The following is a 17,823-nucleotide window of genomic DNA, read 5'->3' as shown; positions in this document are numbered from 1 at the left end:
ATTCATCTGAAATACAAGGAATCATTCGAGACTACTACAAACAACTATACGCCAACAAATTTGAAAATCTGGAGGAAATGGATAAATTTCTGGACACACACAAGCTCCCAAAACTGAACCGTGAAGACGTAGAAAATTTGAACAGACCAATAACAATAAAGGAGATTGAAGCTGTTATCAGAAGGCTCCCAACAAAGAAAAGCCCAGGACCAGATGGATTCACAGCAGAATTTTACCAAACATTCAAACAGGAATTGACACCGATTCTTTACAAACTATTCCAAAAGATTGAAACGGACGCAAATCTCCCAAACTCATTCTATGAAGCAAACATCATCCTGATACCAAAACCAGGTAAAGATATAACCAAAAAAGAAAACTACAGGCCGATATCCTTGATGAATATAGATGCAAAAATCCTCACTAAAATACTAGCAAACAGAATACAGCAACACATACGAAAACTTATTCATCACGATCAAGTGGGATTCATCCCAGGGATGCAAGGTTGGTTCAACATACGCAAATCAATAAATGTGATACACCATATTAATAAACTCAAACACAAGGACCATATGATCATCTCTATAGATGCTGAAAAAGCATTTGATAAAGTTCAGCACTCATTCATGACAAAGACCCTCTATAAGTTAGGTATAGAGGGAAAGTATCTCAACATAAAAGCCATATATGCCAAACCCACAGCCAATATCATCCTGAATGGGGAAAAGCTGAAAGCTTTTCCTTTAAGAACAGGCACTAGACAAGGATGCCCACTCTCACCACTCCTATTCAACATAGTGTTGGAAGTACTAGCCAGAGCAATCAGAGAAGAGAAGGAAATAAAGGGCATCCAGATTGGAAAAGATGAAGTCAAACTGTTCCTGTTTGCAGATGACATGATCCTATATATCGAACAGCCTAAAACCTCTACAAAAAAACTGTTGGAATTGATAAATGATTTCAGCACAGTAGCAGGATACAAAATCAACACACAAAAATCAGTAGCATTTCTTTTCTCCAATAGTGAACATGCAGAAGGAGAAATCAAGAAAGCCTGCCCATTTACAATAGCCACCAAAAAAATAAAATACTTAGGAATTGAGTTAACCAAGGAGGTGAAAAATCTCTATAATGAGAACTACAAACCACTGCTGAGAGAAATTAGAGAGGATACAAGAAGATGGAAAGATATTCCATGCTCCTGGATTGGAAGAATCAACATAGTGAAAATGTCCATACTACCCAAAGTGATATACAAATTCAATGCAATCCCCATCAAAATTCCAAAGACATTTTTCTCAGAAATGGAAAAAACTATTCAGACATTTATATGGAACAATAAAAGACCACGAATAGCCAAAGCAATGCTCAGCAAAAAAAATAAAGCTGGAGGCATAACACTACCTGACTTTAAGCTATACTACAAAGCTATAATAACCAAAACAGTATGGTACTGGCATAAAAACAGACACACTGACCAATGGAATAGAATAGAGAATCCAGAAATCAACCCACACACTTACTGCCATCTGATCTTTGACAAAGGCACCAAGCCTATTCACTGGGGAAGGGACTGCCTCTTCAGCAAGTGGTGCTGGGATAACTGGATATCGATATGCAGGAGAATGAAACTAGATCCATACCTCTCACCGTATACTAAAATCAACTCAAAATGGATTAAGGATTTAAATATACACCCTGAGACAATAAAACTTCTTAAAGAAAACATAGGAGAAACACTTCAGGAAATAGGACTGGGCACAGACTTCATGAATACGACCCCAAAAGCACGGGCAACCAAAGGAAAAATAAACAAATGGGATTATATCAAACTAAAAAGCTTCTGCACAGCAAAAGAAACAATTAAAAGAGTTAAAAGACAACCAACAGAGTGGGAGAAAATATTTGCAAAATATACATCTGACAAAGGATTAATATCCAGAATATATAAGGAACTCAAACAACTTTACAAGAAGAAAACAAGCAACCCAATTAAAAAATGGGCAAAAGAGCTAAGTAGGCATTTCTCTAAGGAAGATATCCAAATGGCCAACAGACATATGAAAAAATGCTCAACATCACTCAGCATCCAGGAAATGCAAATCAAAACCACATTGAGATACCATCTAACCCCAGTTAGGATGGCTAAAATCCAAAAGACTATGAACGATAAATGCTGGCGAGGCTGCGGAGAAAAAGGAACTCTCATACATTGTTGGTGGGACTGCAAAATGGTGCAGCCTCTATGGAAAATGGTATGGAGGTTCCTTAAACAATTGCAAATAGATCTACCATACGACCCAGCCATCCCACCGTTGGGAATATACCCAGAGGAATGGAAATCATCAAGTCGAAGGTATACCTGTTCCCCAATGTTCATCGCAGCACTCTTTACAATAGCCAAGAGTTGGAACCAGCCCAAATGCCCATCATCAGATGAGTGGATACGGAAAATGTGGTACATCTACACAATGGAATACTACTCAGCTATAAAAACGAATGAAATACTGCCATTTGCAACAACATGGATGGACCTTGAGAGAATTATATTAAGTGAAACAAGTCAGGCACAGAAAGAGAAATACCACATGTTCTCACTTATTGGAGGGAGCTAAAAATTAATATATAAATTCACACACACATATACACACACACACACACAAACCGGGGGGGGGGGGGGGGGGAAGAAGATATAACAACCACAATTATTTGAAGTTGATACAACAAGCAAACAGAAAGGACATTGTTGGGGGGGAGGGGGGGAGGGAGAAGGGAGGGAGGTTTTGGTGATGGGGAGCAATAATCAGCTACAATGTATATCGACAAAATAAAATTAAAAAAATAATAAAATAAAATAAAATAAAATTTTAAAAAAAGCAGTATACAGTGTAGAAAGTGGGGTATGTTAGGGAGTGGTGGGGACTGCAGCCACTGGAGAGTACATGCTTCCTCTGAAGGGACAGTAACTATTCAGCTCTAGCTAATTGTTGCCATGGAGAAATGTGGGCCCTGGGTCACCCCATATTGACCAATTTAAAAAAAAAAAACCTGAAAGTCCAGATGTTCATTTTTGTTCATATTAAAATTTTTGACAATACCAAAAAATAAATAAATAAAAAGGTTTTAACAAGTACCATCAAACAGTAACTGCTGGCTTGTGGGCATCTAGTTGGAAAACTCTGATTAAATTGATAATGTGAGGCCATTTCTTGAGGTTTGAAAGAGGGTTAAGGAAAAAGAGTTGGGAGTGCTTTTGGCAGAAAATGAGTGCAGGAGAGGGATGCTGGGTGTGCAAAGACACTTCACCCACATTGCAGTTTTCTCTTCTGGTGCGTCCTGGAGGACAGGATGGATTTGAAAAGAAAAAATTAGCTGAAACCTTTATCACTCTACCCCTAGCAGAGTTCTGGCTCTTAATAAGAGTGCTCTGGCTCTTAATAAGAGTGCTCTGTGTGTGTGCATATACACACACTTTGAATTAATAATTAGATTTCAATTCATTTTTTTAAAGGTAAAACAAAAATCTGGGGTAAGTTATAATGACCTTAAACAACGGTTTTGGAATTCACAGGTGACCCCAATTCCATTTACTGTGCACAGGGCCAAAGTTAATTGCAGATAATTTGTTCATCTAGACGTATTAATTCACTAGATAACAGTTCTCTGGGGGACCTTTTAGTAGCCCTCTCCCAGCTAAGGCAAAGGAAAAAGGCAGGCCGGCCTGCCTTTTACAGCTCAGATTGATCCTCTTACTACCACAGGCGCCTCCAATCCATCAGCATCTAGGAGCTTACCCATGACCTTCTTGAAAAGCTGTGGTTGGTATTTCTGAAATAAGGAACCACTTCACTCAAGCAAGTTGCTCTAGGGTACTTACAACTGTTTTTCCTCCCACAAAGGGGTAAGGGAATCAAGCTTCCTTTGAATAAATGTTTCCATTAACCAAGTTATTTATTCGCACACATGATTAATGAATGTGTATACCTTGGGCATGGTCCCAGTGGCTACTGAATGCTTGCTGGGGCCAGCGCAGTGGACTCAGAGCTGAAGTGTGACGATCTGTTTGCGGCACCATGTTTTAAGAGAAACGTTGACAGCACCAAAAGGAAAGCCACCTGGATGCTGGAGAGGTTGGAACCATAACTTACGAATACTTCAAGGAACAACCGCCATGGGAAACTTGAGCACTGTCCTTGATACCTGAAGATCTGTCACAAGGGAGAGAACCCAGAAAGCATCATTAAAGCCAACAAACGAAAGTTAATTTATTCTAGAAGTATTCATTTGATATCTGTGACATAATAAGGACTGTGCTGGAACTCAGTGGTAAGCTTTGCAATAGTAAGGCTTAAGTCGAGAAAACATAGGATTGTGAGCTAAGGAAGCAGGTGATTGCAGATATTTTGAGGAGAAATTAGAAGATATTTTAGGGCCCCTTAATTCATGTCATGTAGGTGGCCTAAGAGGAGTTTTATGAAGAGAGCTGTCCATGTGAGCACGACAGATGCTCAAACTACCACTTTTACTGTCGCCAGCCTTCCTTTCTTCAGTATTTATACCTCAAAAATTTTTTCATAGCTAGTCCTCTATTTTATTTTTATAGCCACCTTTTGGCTGAATAGGGCATATATTTTCACCCCATTTCACAGGTAAGAAAACTAACTAAGATCAAGGACTAGAGTGATTTGCTAAGGTCATGCCCCTCAATGAAGCACTAAAAAAAAACCTGCCATTCAAAGTTGGAAAATATTTTAGACATCATGTCTCCACCAAATGGAGGACTCCTCTCCACAGTACACCTGTCAGATGTCACAGAGGGACTTTCAAAAGGGAAAACCAAAGGTGGTTTAGGGAGACCTTCATGGCACCCACTGAAATCCAAACTTGTTTCTGCCTGCCTCCCGCTTCATCTCATATTGCTCTTCTCCTCAAGATTGCCTTTTTTTCTCCCTTTGAAAAATGCCAACTCATTCCTACCTCAGGGCCTTTGCACCGACTGTTCCTTCTACCTGGAAAACTCTTGCCCCTGATCTTCGGGTGGATGGAGCTCCCTAACCGTCCACTCTATCTCATTACCTTGCTTTATTTCTGTTGTAATACTGATCAGAGATGTGATATTACTTTATATATGTATGTGTCAGTTGTGTGTGTTAATTTCTCCTTTTACATATAAGCTCCTGGGCACAGAGACTTTGTCTTCCTTGTTTATCACCAAGTCTCGGAGCCTACAGCAGTGTTCAGCACGTGGCAGGCTCTCCAACTTGTGTTGATTATTGAACAAATACAATACAGAAAAAGTGTGGAATAAGTTGTCCATAGGAAGAAAAGAAATGTTTTGTGATTTATTTTTTTTTTTTTTTTGCAATCAAGACACAAAATCAGACTTGATAAAAGATAAGATTAGTTTTCTTAGCACTGATGCATCCCCACTTGCAAGGTGACCAACCCACGAAAGCTATATTGAAATCTGCCTTTGCTCGGATGAGCTCTCACTCTCTGCTTACAGACTGGAGTCTATAGATTTCAATTACCAAAAGTGTCACCACAAGTAACAGTCACTCAAATTCCTTAGCTCTTGAAGTCAAAACCCAAGTCAGCCAAGGCACAAACACCTTCACTGATCTGGTAGTGTTTTGAATCATTTCCATAGAAACTGGAAGAGTTCCCAGCAGAGGCTTCCTAACTTCCAGCAATTATCTTAAGGTCTGATTAGCATTTTAAATGTCACCTGTATAAATTAAAACTGTTTACAGCTCACAGTGTCATTATTTTGTGATTCATGATTCCACTGCGGCTAGCCGAAACTTATTTCTTGCAAAATCCCATTCAAAAATGTTCCCTGCAGGATTAGGCCTGGCATAATCTCCCCATCAGTTCAAATATCTAGTTTCCCTTTTTACTCTTCCCTTTGGTAATCTCAGCTTCCTTCCTTGGACCATTTCAAGTATTCGCAGTGTCAAATTTGGCAAAGAGACTATTTGAAAACAATGCTTTTGGTTATTTGTTATCCAACACAGTCTACAGCTGGCTTAAAGAGGACAAATGAAGATTTGAGTGTAGTCATACATCTATCAAGCATCACCCATCGTCACCGATCTAGTTGCATATGTCTTACTTTCCCAGAGATTGGAGGATGGGATGCTGATTTTTGGAGGTCACCTCTACTCCTGGTCATTTTTTACCAAAAACAATATTTAAAAATAGCTTCTTTTTATGCATACTTTCTTTATGCCATGAGCATTTTACTAATTTACTTTGTTTTGTTTGCTCCAGAATTACAGAGTTCAGAGGCTTCTCTGGTCAAAGGTAGCTGGGTGTTAAGAGAAAACATCTGGGCTGTGAAGTCACTTGGGTAACGATTCCAGTCTTTGCTCTACTGCTTACAGCTCTAGGACCTTAAGCAAGTCCCTTACCCTCTGTCTGCCTCAGCTTTATCACGTCCAGTCTTGCTGCAGAGACCATAGGCTCTGTGACCCTACCCTCAGTCTAGCTGGAACTCAGACTGACATGGGAGACACTAGAGGGGCAGACACAGCGATCTTTCTAAACTTCCCATGAGTTTCTGCCACTTACCTGCTTGTAACGCTCTAGAGCAGAGGTCAGCAAATCTTTTCTGTAAAGGGCCATATCGTGAATATTTGGGGGTCTGCAGGCCATAATTCTGTCACAACTTCTCAGCTCTGCCCTAGTAGCATGAAAGTAGCCATTGACTGTATGGAAACAAATGGATGTGGCTGTGTTCCACAAAGACTGCCCACCTCTTCAGCCCACCTGCGACCAATCTCCCCTCCTCCACCATGCTTTAGCCACACAGGCTCCTTTCTTTTTCTGGAATATTCCAAGCTTGTTCCCTCTTGCCTTGGGGCCTTTGCTCTAGCTGTTCTCTTTGTGTAGGAAGTTCTGCTTCCAGATCAGCATATGCCTGGTTCCCTCTTGACACCCATCTCTCAGCTGAACATCATCAGCTCAGAGAGGTGTCCATAACCACCTAGCAGTCAGCCACAGTTTAATTGATCTCCCTGCTTTATTTTTTCATGGTGCTTATTACTCTCTGATAAGTGGTCTAAGGGATCAGTTCCCACAATAATAGTTTTGGATGCAAACTATTGATATTTTCTCAATCTTACATAAAGCTGAGCAAACTTTTTATCTTATCGATCTCGCGGGGGGTTTTTTTAGTATGTATATATACATGTGTATATTTTTGTTGTAACATAATTCATTGTACATATCTGTGGGGCCCAGAGTTGAATATCAATACCTGTGTGCAATATGATGCTTAAATCAGGATAATTAGTATATTCAACATTATACAATGTAGTTGTTTTTCGTGGTCCTTTATAACATGAAATTTACCACCTTAATCATTGTTAAGTGCACAGTTCAGTGGCATTCACATTGCTGTGCCACCGTCACCTCCATTCACCTCCAGAGCCCTTTTCATCTTGCAGCACTGAAACTCTGTCGCCATAAAACAATAACTCCCCATGCCTCCCACGACCCAGATTCTGGCAACATCTTATTGATTTTTAATATTGACTCATCATGCAAAGTCAGATTAAAGAAAAGTCAATTTCTTCTACCTAATTTTACCACCAAATTTTCACCCCGAGCCACTTTAATGTAGAGATTCTAGAACCACCATTGCTATCTGATGTTTTCTTATCTACTTTTTATTCTTCTTTCTCTCCTTCACTGGAGTGTAAGCTCTGTGAGAATTGGAACCTTTTCTTTTTCCTCACCAGATGGCAAACACCTGGTATGGCAACACAGAGCTCATGACTGCCATCGTGCTTGGGTTAGACCTTGAGCTTGGATAAGTAGAGAAGGGATTTCAGCTCAGGTTAACAGCAGATGATATGAGCTCCTGGGGGCCTGGGTAGTGTCTAAATTGTATCAACAGGGCCAGGTACCTATAGATAAAGGAAAGGAAGGAGAGAGGAAAAGAAGGCAGGCAAGTAGGAATGCACATGGAAGGGAGAGTGAGAATTCACTATAATTTCTGCAGGGAATATGCATTTAAGAGTCCTGGGGGTAAAGGGCTGAAGAAGTAGAGAATCAGATTGTTAAAGATCTAGAAAGCATGGGCTTAATACTACATGTCATGGGAGCTCCTGGTGCTTGACCAGGGAATGTCATGATGCCAGCTGGTATATAAGGAAAATGATGTGTTGGGTATCTCACAAAAAAACTATTTTCAAAACTTCAGCAACAACTGAAGGTAAATGTTAACATTTCCATTTCAGAAGACTCATCATAATGAATCTTCCCCAAAAGTGGAAGGAACAAAAGGTATAGCTGCCAGCATATCCGTCGTGACTAATCTTTTGTACCCAAGAACAAAGAGTAGAAGGACTATGCTATGGAGCCAGCAGCTGGTTCATCCCCTCCTGATCTCTACTCTGGTCTCCAGCCAATGTCCCTGAGACCCTTGGCTCTTGCCAGGTAGAGGAGACTGATCAACAGTGTGTAGGTTGGGGTGCTGTATATTTTCCTGCCCAGGAGTGATCATTCACAAAGGAAGTGACTCACCAACCAGCGCTGATTGTGATTTCGTGCATCAGGCCTTCGGGAATCCTGACTCATTCCCAGAGCCATAAGGAGATTGTTTTAAAGTGCTTGAAATCTCGCAGTTAGTTTATACAAACAGAAGCGGGCTAGGCATGGGATTTACTGATGTAAACTGGACTTACTCATTGATTCAGACAGTGTCCTTCCACACTGGGTCCTATGCGTAATATCTGCCTTGAAGTATTGTTTCTGCTGAGGTTAATAAGCCTTAGTTGAAAACTTGCTGTGTGTAGCTGACCCTATTAGGCGGGGGTTGGGATAACTATACATCTACACTGTAAGTCACTGAGCAATTTGCAGTCCAGTGGGGAAAAGTCAGCTCAGTTCAGCCAGGACTTATTAGAAGGATGGTGTTGGAAAGGAATTTAGAAACCAACTGGTCTCATCTACTCGTTTTACAAATTAGGAAATTGGCTGGGATTAAGGAAACTGACATAACTAGATCATCTGACTCACAAGGCAGGGGTCTTTGGAGCCTAATTGTCACTGAGCTATACACCAGAAAAGGAGGGGCAAGATCAGACAAAGGCCCTGCCTTCACTGAGCCTACAGGACTTCTAAAGACACCAGACTGACACCTAAGAGTGTGAGCACAAGAAACGAGTGATATGGCCGTGAGTGCAGAGTTCAGAGAAGAGGGCAGCGTGGTCAGGAAGGAGCTCTTGGACGAGATGAGGCTTGGCCTGGGCTGGGAGGAAGGGGAGGACTTGAGAGGAGGGAGCGAAGGCACAGCATCGGAAACAGGCAGGACAGGTGCAGGCAGCAAGGCTGGAGCACACGCACCTGCAGAACAGCATTATAAACTGACACCACCAAAAGTCACGCCTTTGTGCAATCTGGGCCTCTTGGTGTGCTGGTAAATGCCTAACAGCTGGCTCTGGGAGAAGGGAAGAGCCTTGTTTTGTGGTTTCTGGCCATTTTCATGGCGTAATTACTCCCTCCACAGCTAATTTCAAGGATGGCTGAGTTTAATAACAGGTCACAGAGTATCTGAAAATTTAACCATCAGCTCTTACTAGTGGCTCCAACACTCCACTGCCCGGGACCCTCCTTGTTCACAAGGATTCTTCTCTCCCAGTGTTTTTATAACAGCTTCCCCTTATTCCACATTTATGTGTCAGGGTCTGTGCGAACAGTTGACATATCGCCCTCTTAATTCCTTACAACAACCCGATGGGGAAGTTATTCCTAACAATTAGTATTGCCATTTTGCAGATGGAAAAATTGATACTTTAGAGAGGTAACAGAAAGCCAAATCCTTCTCTCTCAGACTCATGACTTTTATGCTATACTCCTCCTCCTCTGACCACTGCTCATATCATCTCTCTCATCATTACTCCTCTCGTGCTGTTTCTTTTACTCCTCAGAATGCTTCTGACTTTAGCTGGAAAACAGACCAGAGAAACAACTGGCCAGCAGACCCAGCGTCCACCTTCAAATATGAAATACGGTCAGGGTGGTTACTGAACTCCGTAAGTACATTTCATCACTAGCTTTTCAAATTATTATGCTTTAATAAATGTTAAGAAAATGTACAAGAGGGTATTTCAAAAAGTTCATGGAACTGAAAGAGAATACAAATCTTTCCATGAACTGTTTTGAAGTACCCTCACATACATACACGTGTATTTCTTATATATATTTCCTATAAGGAAAACACCAACATGTGATTAGATAAAATGGAAAGGAAATTTTCACTTCCGACCTTTCTTAAATTTTAAATCTCACAAAGCTTCGAGGAGAAGTTAGTAGAAATACCTGACTGCTGATTTTTTCCTCTCTACTCTCCAACTTACTCCAGGACGTATCCTTGGCCAGCTCCCCTGGAAGCAGGCCCTGAGAGGAGTATTCTTTTGCCAGCAATTTTCTGAGGGAGTTGCCCGAGTCTGCTAGGGCTGCCACAACAAAACACCACAGAGGGGGCAACCTAAACAAAGCTATTTTCTTACTTTTCTGGAGGCTGAAAGTCAGGATCAAGGTGCTGGCAGCTTTGGTCTTCCGGGGCTCTCTCCTTAGCTTACAGACAGAGGCTTCCTCACTGTGTCCTCACGTGGCCTTTCCTCTGTACGTGTGCATCCCTGGTGTCTCTCTGTGTGTCCAATTTTCTCTTTTTATGAGGACACCAGGCAGCTTGGATGAAGGCCCACCCTAACGGCCTCATTTTAACTTAGTCGCCTCCGTAGTGGCCCTGTCACCAAATACAGTCACAGTCAGAGGTTCTGAAGTTAGGGCTTGAGCATGTGAATTTTAGGGGGGCATGGTTCGGCCCATAACAGGAGTGCTCTCAGGAGAAGCCTGTAAGAAAGTGAGCAGAACAGGAGAAGAGGCAGAGCACCACAGTCGGACCTCAGCCCGATCATGTAGGAGGCTCTGGGATATGAATGGCGTGTCTCACTTGACACGAGAGGACCAGGATTTTCTCAGTCCTTTATCATTAACTGTGGGACTATGCTCTCCCAGGCATTTCCTGTCGAGGATATTCCTGTGGACCAGGGGTAATTCTTCAGAGAAGGATTCAGTGCCATCAGCAGCCAACACTCCCAACAGCTGGTGGACCAGGGCCCCAGCTGGGTGAATGGAACCTGGGAAGGGCACCAACAAGGTCTATTTCAGACAAGTAACCAAATAAACTCCTAACCCAAAGAACCTCACTTTTGCCTGATCAGCCAGTCACAGTAACACGTCAGCATGGTTAGACGCGTGGCAAATGTTACAGCCTATATTCTTGGGATAAGACTTCACATTGGCCGCACACTCAGATGTTGTGAGTAAAGCTGTGAACACTCACAGAGCCACAGAATTTCTTCTGCAAGATTGAAATTCTCATTTTGCTTTGTGACTCTAAAGACCTTTCGGGGCAAGCACTGTATCTTATTCATTTGTGTATCCCCAGAAACTAATACAGGACTTGGTACACAGCAGGTGCTTGATAAATGTGCTGATGAGTTCGATGTTTAAGAAACCCTCAAGTAAGGTGACCAACTCAGCCCATTTTGCCCAAGTCTTTCTGGTTTTAAAACTAAAACTCCCAGAGCTGGTCGGTTAGCTCACTTGGTCAGAGTGTGGTGCTGATAACACTAAGGTCAAGGGTTCAGATCCCCACACCTTCCAGCCACCAAAACACAAAAATAAAAACTCCCATATCCCACCCACCCCCTCAGCCCCAAGCAAACCAGGACAATTGATCCCATTATGCTTGAGTCCTTCTCTCTGCTTCTGTATCATGGCTGCATTCAATCAATCCAATAAGTGATCACTTCATCCTTCCTAAGTGTATCCCATTTGTTACATTTGTAGGAACATCTTCAAAAAGAAGCCTGTAAATGCTCATGCTGCAGTTTGGATCATTTTTACTTGTCTTCAGTAGAAACATGACCACAACCACCATCAAAACAGTGACACCAAAAATATTAGCCTGTAGTCCGTCCATACCTCCTTTCTTCTCACCCGCTGGAGTAGCCAGTGCTCTTGGGTAGACCCCTGGGTGCTCCCCAGAACCCTGCTTCAGGCTTGGAAAAAAGCCTGCCTACCGCTAAAGCTCCAGAAATTTTTCTTCTCCATCCTCTATATCAAAATTTATCTATCCTAAGTCATACTCCCCCAACCAGATAGTAATGATTTGGTCCTCCAAATAATAATCATTTCACCTGGTGAAAAGAAACTTAAGCATCTTTTTGTTCCCTCTTAAATCCTCAGACCGTGCTCTACCGGCTGGGACTCTTGGAGCGCCAACAGTGCTAACGTGATGCAGACATGCCTAAGGAATACACGAAATGAAATGATTGGTGAAGTGGAGGTTACTGGTTCACATAACCAAAAGCCAGGGCTGGTTCAAGGCATCCACACCACAGAGGAGACGCACTTCCTTCCTCCCCTTCCCAGTCCTGCTCTCCTCGGCGTCACCGTCTTTCAATTTCAAACAACTCTCTTCGTGGAACGGGAGGTACATCACCAGCAGGGCCAGGTTGTCTTCATCCTTCACACCCACACTGCCACATCACTAGAGACACCCTCCCTTCCAGAATCTATACCCGGCTCTCCCAGGGGGACCTAGGTTGTGGCCGGCAGGGCATGGGGGTATGTGTCTGTGCCCTGAACCAGTCGTTCTGGCCAAAGATAGCCTCTGATTAGCCAGGCTGGGGTCACTTGCCTTCCCTGTGGCTGATGAAGGGAAGGGGAAAGATGAGGTGTGGGGCCAACAAAAATAGAGGTTGTGTTTCCCATCTGGCTCCATGTTTCACCTGCCCATAGGGTTTTGCTTCATTGCCATCCTTCATCCATCATGAAGTTCTCCAGCCATAGCCTTATTTAGAATTTGCTTGGGGAAGAAAAATATGCTATTAAAAGTAATAACTGCCTGTGAAAAATAAAAACATCAAATAGATACAATAGGTTAGGTATCCTGCCACAAACACGGAGGGATGTTCTCTTAAAGGGGGAGGTTTTGCTGGAGCCACCCGGGGAAGTTTACAGGGGTTTTGGCAACACCTCCCTTGATTGATGCCAAAAAGACCTGCCTTCCCCCAGCTGCATTCTCCAGCTATTCAGAGAGCTCAGTACCAACCTCACTCTCTAATCATCTGTAGTTTGTCATTATGTCTCAGCTGCAAGATTTGGGAGTGCCAAGAAGCCAGCACACCCAGAGGCCTTTTGTGTTCTAAATGCTTGAACAAAAAAGAAATTTCCTAAGGAAAGTTACCATTTAGATGTATGTGGGCCAAAGGGATCTGGTTGGGAAACATTTCAGACAATCTAACTTTGAAATCCCTGAGGTTCACAGAAGAAACTCAGAGTAGCAGCTTACACAAAGATGAGATTTTGTAATCCTTTGCACTTATTCTTGTGCATGGCACAAACTACAAAGTGAGTTAGCCAAGTCAGTTAGCAGAATTCAATTCAATTCTATGAACGTTAATTGAGCTCTGTTTCAGTGAGAATGCTTTCAGATGCAAATAATAGCTGAAAGAGCCAATTAAAACAGGCTTTAAAGAATAGGAGTTAATTACCTCACATAACAAGAAGTTGGAGAGATGCAGGTCCAGAAGTTGGTTAATGTAGCAGTCTGAACAATGCTGAGAACATTGGATGGCTTTTATGAGGTTCCCATGAGGAGACCATTGATTTCAAGATGGCAGCCACAGCTTCAAACGTAACATCTCCATAGAACATCCAACAGTAGGAAGGAAGGTGGCATTTCTCCATGCCCATCTCTTTCTCTTCTTCTAGAACCGAAAGTCTTTTTCCCAATTCCTCTCAACAGACTTTCTCCTGCAGCTCTTTGGGGAGAATTAGATCACATAGCCATCCCTAAACCAATAAGCTGGAAAAAAAGAATATGATGGTCATAAAGGCTATAGACCAATCATGATTCATTTCCTAGGTGTGGGCCCACCTTTCCTGAGCACCTTGCCTCCTATACAAAGTTAGGGATCTGTTGGTAAGGAAGAAAGGGTCAAGCTGTGGCTATCAAGTAGGCAGCAATCTGTGTCTCCTCTGAGCCCCTACATCTGTTCTCGGCAATGCACATACAAAGATGAGTAGATCACCGCCCTGTTCTCCAGAGCACACAGTGATAAAAGGGACACAAGCAACCACTCAACAATTTGTGTTATTTATTACCCTGCCTAATTCTAAAACGGATTTGAAGTGGTCAAGAGCTATGCCAGATTTCATGTTCTAAAAAGGACTACACTAGAACCTCCCATCCTACATCCTCTTCTTACAGTATGACTTTAAACATCTTCCCAATGAGAGGTGGGGTCTGTATTTCCTCCCTTTGAATCAAGGTGGACTTGTGTCTGTGGCTGATGTGACACCATGTGACATCTAATGCAGACCTTATAAGTAGATACAACTGCCGCTTAGTTGTCTTTGGACACTCCCTCTTGGATCCCAGCCACCATGCAGTGAGGCAGACCAAACATTCCCATGGAGAAGCCCAACACCAACTCGCCAGCCATGTGAGTGAGCCGTCCACATCACAGCTGATGTGGACGAGAGACGGACTGTTCCACTGGCTTCTGGCCGAATGACAAATTTGTGAGCCTTCATTGCTTCTGTAAGCCACCAAGTTTTGGAGGGGTGGTTTGTTAGACAGCAACAGATATTGAAACTAAGCTAATGTTAGAACTAGAAAGAAATGTTTCAAAGTATTACAAGCTACCTACTATTGGAGCACAGAGGAAGGAAAAATAAATATTCACTGGAGAGAAGAGAGAAGGCAATGACAGAGGAATCAAATGCAGAGGAAGGGGTTTAGGGCTGGGCCTCAGAGGATGAGCAGATACAGAAGATGGACAGCGGAAGTGTAAGCAAGTGAATGGACACTGTGGTTTTGGAAAACATGGACTATATGGTACATACCTGTTGGCTTGGCCTCCTGGGGCAGACCTTACCTGTGTTCACCAAGATTCTGGTTCTCCTCTTCTTCCAGACACACACCTTCCTGAAGTCAGGAATGGCCATGTGACTTGCTTTGGCTAGTTAATTGTCTCAGGAAGTGTCACAAGTCTCTTGTTGAAGCATTTAAGAGCCTGAACACAATTCGTCATTCTGCTGACTTCAGCCAGTCCTGAGGCCTCATGTTGAGATGTGGACATCATAAGACGGGAGAGTTTCTGCCAGCCCATGTCCCTCATTGTCTTATTTTGTTTTAAATGCTGCCTTGCCCCAGTTTTGAGGCCCTAACCAGAGACCATCACTTCCCCTTCTTGAACAGCCACTTAAGTTCATACCCCAACCACCTCCCTCATCAGGCTGTCACACTCCAGGCCACTACACACCCACCCTAATTGCCCCCAGGCCAAGTACCAGTCAACAAAGATTCTATGCCCCAGAGCCACTGAAATTTTTCCAATTAGCCAGTCCTAAGCCTGCTTGCCCTGCCTCACCCTCTGCTTCCCACTGAAGCCACAATAAAGGTGTTTGCCACAGTCCCCTCCCCTCCCTCTACCTCCTGACTGACCAACGTGCTTCTCCTGAGTGATTCTGCATGGGGCGCTCTGTTCTCCCCAGGCAGCTGTGAGCAAAAAAACTGTAAACCTCTTTCTGGTTTCTCTCTTGTGATATGCATCTGGCCTCGCTATACCCAGCCTGAGGTAATATGGTTCAAACACTGAGTTACTGTGTTGGGAACAGGTCCCCTGCAGACCCACACTGGACATGTAGCCAGTGCAGTAAGTACAACTTTATTGCTTTAAGCCATTGGAGTGTTCAGGTTGTTGGTTACTAGAGCATAATGGAGCCCATCCTGATCGAGAGCTGCCCAGTCTCTATTTCCCTTTCTCCTGTGAGAGCAACTCGGTTTTCTTTGGGAGACCACCTCTCTTTGACTTTCATGTGGTTCAGATGTGTTGATTCCACTCTCATGCTCCAGGACAGAACATGTCACCCAAGCCTGGACAATCAGCATAACTGATCCACCTTCAAAAAATATGCTGAATCTGACCACTTGTCTTCACCTTCACCAATCTGGTTCATGCCAGTGTCATTTCACCACTGGATGACTACATCTGCCTCTCGTCTAAGTCTATCTTCAACAGAGTAGTCAGAGGGACCCCTTTGAAACAAATTCACAGCATGTTACACCTCAACTCAAAACCCTCTTAAGACCACCCACCTCACTCGGTAGAAGCCAAAGTCCTTATAGTGGCCAGCGAGGTCCTATCTGATTGGCTCCCTGTCCCTCCTCTGTCCTCTCGTCCTATTTCTTCCTTCTTGCTCACTCCATTTCAGTCACACTGGCTATCTCAGTCCGTTTGTGCTGTCATAACAACGGTCCTGACACTGGGTAACTTATGAACAACAGAAATTTATTTCTCACAGTGCTGGAGTCTGGGAAAACATCAAGGTACTGGCAGGTTCGGTGTCTGGTGAAGTCCCATTCCTCATAGAGAGTGGCTTCTAGTGTCCTCACATGGCAGAAGGGACAGAAAGGGCAAAAGGGGACAAATGCTGGCTCCTCACATGATGGAAGGTGGAAGGGAAAAAGGGCCTAAGCTAGTGTCCTCCAGCCCTTTTATAAGGCTCTAAGTTTCTGCCCTCATGACTTAATCACTTCCCAAAAGGCCCCACCTCTTAATACCAGCACAGTGGGGACTGTTTCAACACCTGAATTTGGAAAAACATTCAAAGCATAGCACAGGCCAACTTGTTTTTCCACAAATATGCCAGGCTTGCTCCTGACTCAGGCCCTTATACTAACCATTTTCTCTGCCTGCAGCACTCTTCCCAAATATCTGCATGGCTCAGGCCTTCATCTCCTTCAAATCTTTGCTCAAATGTCTCCTTAGTGAAGCTCTCTATAGCACCCAATTCAAAATTCCCATTTGCAACTCCCAGTATTCCCTATCCTTCTTCCTTACTTTATTGTTGACCATAGCACCATCTGAAATGCTGCATGTTTTATTTATCTGGCTTCACTAGAATATGAACTCCACGAGAGCAGAGACTTTTATCTGTTTTATCCACTACTGTATTTCCAGAGTTGAGAATAGTGTTTGGCACATAGGAGCTGTCATAAATATTTGTGGAAGGAGTGACATAATGAATGAATTAATTCCATCTCCTTACTCATAGTTATTGATTCAAGAATGGGCATATAACCCAAACCAGCCCAAGACTTAATTTCAGAGACTTTGGTTGGAACTGGAGATTTGTGACCTATACTGACAGCTGGCAATCAAAAATTCATGCTCCCCTGCCCATGATGTGGGATTGTTGCTAGGAAGTACTCAGGAAGGGGTTACATTTTCCAGCCCTTCTTGTGTCCAGATTTGGTCATCTGGCCAATTCTCACCACAGGAAGGTGAGAGAAGTTGCAGAGTAAACATTCTTTAAGAAATTGATGAGGTTTTCCCACATTTTCTTTTCCCACTTGGGGGCTAGATAAAATGGACTCTGAATTCTAATTGATGATAGGGTCCTGAATCACTCCATGGAGAAAAGCTAACAAGAAACACCTGCATCCGGCAGTGTTATAACATCTAGGTCAAGGGTTTGGATCCCTGCACCAGCCAGCAAACAAAAATCATCATCATAATAATAAGCTCTTATTGTGCTATGACAAGTAATCTTAGGGGGTTGCATGTTACAGCAGCTGGTATTATGCTAACTAATCCAAAAGAAGCTTTGATGGCTCCAGTTGCTGAGAGGATTGGTTGCAAGCCTGCTCACAGAGGAAGGCAAATCAGGAGAAACACAATATCATTTCAGTCCCTGGATGAAGTTAGTTCTTCCAATGAACTCTTT

Source organism: Cynocephalus volans, chromosome 11 (genome assembly GCF_027409185.1).
Source record: "Cynocephalus volans isolate mCynVol1 chromosome 11, mCynVol1.pri, whole genome shotgun sequence".
NCBI classification, from domain to species: domain Eukaryota; kingdom Metazoa; phylum Chordata; class Mammalia; order Dermoptera; family Cynocephalidae; genus Cynocephalus; species Cynocephalus volans.
This window is presented reverse-complemented; position numbering follows the sequence as displayed.